Source organism: Oratosquilla oratoria, chromosome 20, assembly GCF_046742065.1.
Source record: "Oratosquilla oratoria isolate Oo_2021 chromosome 20, ASM4674206v1, whole genome shotgun sequence".
NCBI lineage: Eukaryota > Metazoa > Arthropoda > Malacostraca > Stomatopoda > Squillidae > Oratosquilla > Oratosquilla oratoria.
Window position 1 is genome coordinate 49,711,911 of NC_134796.1, and position 3,408 is coordinate 49,715,318.

Here is a 3,408-nt window from a genome sequence, read left to right on the forward strand (position 1 = left end):
TACTGCTCCAAGCAGCGGCAGAAGGCTGACAACAAACACTCGAATTTCAAAAGGTTTAAAGAAGGTCTGAGGATTATAAAAGGTAACTACAGCAGGAGTGGGTTGCACAGTAGGTCAGTGGACACAATGTAGAACTCAACGAGTAGGTGGTTGTGAATTAGACTTCCGGGATCCGCTGCAGGCTTTATGACGTTGGTTCCCGAGAGTCCTGTCCAGGTGGGGAGGCGATCTAATGTCGGCAAAAACGCTGTGTCTTGCTGCAACTGACAGGACTAGCCCAAGCAGGGGTTTCTCACTTCCCACTGCTTGGGAGTGGGATGGGGAGTTGAGTTACTGCAGGAGTAATGTTCAACTTTCAAGATAAATGAATATCAGTCAGAACTATTGATAACTCTGGAAATCAATGAATAACATCATACAGGTCAAGCGTTGAGTATGAATAAATATAACGACGATTGATTTATGAGATGTGTATCACAACTGATGAATAAATGAAGGATAAACACAATGCTGGAGACTGTTAAGAAACACAATTTACATTCTATTTATACTCCCAGCTATGCCCTGCGGATTTGAGATTTAAAAGATAAAATATTGAGAATAAAATTTAAAATCGGGAAGAGAAGAACTTGAAAAAAGGTAAAAAAGATATCTAGAAAATTTAATCACGATGAAGCAATTTCACTACCTACTGGACACCAAAGGATATTAAGCGTAGAGGGTGGTAGCCAAAAATAAAGTAGTATACAAAAGTGACGAATTGGTACAATTCTTTAAGTAATTTATGGGAAACGCTAAGGAATGAAATAAACTTTGACTTGGGACAGACTTTTTATACAACAGTTCCTTCATGGATCAGAGATCTATCTCTAATTATCGAAGCACAGTTTTACTGTTTGAGAAATTTTCTACTTATGATAAAATAAAAATACTGTGTCGTACTATATAGGGCATAAACTTCATTCTTTAATCTTACTGTTTACTCTTGATTTGCTGCAAAGAAACGTGTAATTTCCTCCTGCACAGAATTCGCGAGTATGTATCTCCTAAAGTGTCTCGTTTAAGAGTCGAGGCGATGTTCAATATGTGTATTCTATCTCGTTGTTTCCTCCTCGCACGGCTGTGCATAGTTTCTCAGCATTTCTACAAGTTTGTCTGAAAGTTATCCAGATTTCTTCCACCTTGCTGCCTGCGACACAATTCTCTCTTCTTTTTACTAGAACATGGTGTAAATGCTGCAAATATGCGTTTTTCTTTGTCGTCTGGCATATAGTTATGTTCGGGTTGGCTTTCGTAATTGAATTATTGATTAAACTTCTGGAGTTTATATTGATTTCTCTCAACTGACTGAAATTGGCGATAGTTTCAAGAAGAAAAAGAAAGAAAGAAAGAAGGAATTTAGATATCAAAAGAAGATTTGTGTCTTTACGTATGTGTTTATGACCGCGTCCAGGTGATTCTATTCGGTTTAGGGGAATCGTACATCATCAAGAGGATTGAAACCTATCTCTTTCGACAGCTGAGGACCTCGCTACGCATGGGATAAATGGGGTAAGATGAAAATTATTTGGCAGTAATTTTTTTTTTTTTTTATATAACTTGTACGCTGTGGGTTGAATTCGCATTCCCCGTTGTTGTTCGAAGTAGGTCGAGTAAGTTGTTGTTTCGAAGTGGATATGTTACTTCGCGAAAGAAAAGGATTCAAGTCATTTTGCACATGAGGCACGTGCCGAGGTGCGTCTCGGTAAGTCGCCTCACACTCGAACTGAAATACAAACTCGTTTGTTTCCAAGGAAAGGAAGGAGGAGGAGGAGGAGGAGGTCCACGCAGCTGAATGGAGTCGCCTGACGACAGCTAGAACAAGCAGCTAAAATCACAAAACGCAGCAAAAGGGAAGATAGTATCTAAACAAAACGTTTAGGCGTTAGCCACGATAGAACTAAGATCCTTCACTCTTGGGAGAGTTACTTTTTTCACGATCAGAATATTGTTCTTGATGGTTTTATTTGGAAAATTATCCCTTTTTCATCGATGGGGTGTTAGGAAACGAATGAACTAGACTGATGGTAGGCAGAAAGAAAAGGAGAAGGCTCGCTCGATAAGAAAGTTACTAAGCGAACTTTTGAATAGACATTAACCGTGTAGTGGGCGCTGAAACAATTGGTTGCTTTGAGAGGAGGTAAGATAGCTTTATGGCTAGAGATGACAGGTGGTAAGGGACATGGAACTGCCTAGTATTGAGCTTATGTTCTTTAGTAGTATCCTACATTCATATGTTTTGTCGCGTGTCTTTTTCTTGACGATTCTTTTGCCTTTGTCACCGAGACATTATTTTATTGGTTTTCACTCGCTAGAGGATTGGTGACTTTATACTTATGATGTTTTGTAGTCTAACTCTTGTATACAGCATATAGTCTGGCTGCCGCGTGGTGATTCTATTCATTAGGGAAACCCTTCAAGTCGTCAACGATTTGATCAGTTACAGGGGGTCTCAGTCGCTGAAGGTCATCTTCAGGCTGGAGGTCGATTTGTAAAATCGCGTCTGCAGAGGAAGGTGGTGATAAGCCTACACCATGAGACGCTGAGTAGCTGTGGCTGAAGGAGTCCCCTATGGCCAATTATGTGCTTTAGGGACTGTTGGAACAGGGGACTGACAGTCACTGCTGGGGATTATAGTGGAATCTCCATAGCCGAGACTTTATAAAGTCACTGTGCAGGGGAGTGAGTATCCAACCAAGGATTTGGAGTACTGAGTATCTGGTAAAGCTTACGTATTCTCTGGATTGTACCTCCATCGGTTACTGACATACATTGATTCTGTTGCCTTCTTGCGCCATCATCTTCCCGGAACAATACAATATTTCTGTTTAAGATTTTTTTAGATTGCTCGAGTGCATTGAAGATGTTTGCATTGAAAATGTTTGCCTGGTGCGGTCACTCGTTCAGAGTTAACGGAAAAAAACTATGTAATTCTGCAATAATGTCTGAACTTTTAATTTCTTTCTTCCAGTTTAAGTTTCACCATCAGCTGTTCATTCCAACTTTGGAGGTATTCATCTTTGCACAGAAGCCATAATGATGGATATTTTTTGATATGTAGGAGGCGAGGAATCTACGCCAGGAGGCGCTGTGTAGCCGAATCCGTCACTGTTGCCCTAGACGCTTGGACTGTTTGGGGTCGGTAACTGATAGGAATCGGAGAATAGTGTGGGATTCGAACCCACAACTAAACGACTGCGAGACCAGGATTTATTCGATTACGCCATCAGCGGACAATAACGATATATAGTTGATGTGATATATGTGTTTCCACGAAAACATCATTGATGATAGAAAACTGACACTTTATCGATGTACCATATCTAACGTCAAAGTCCCTTTAACAGGAAATGTAGAAGCACATGTACC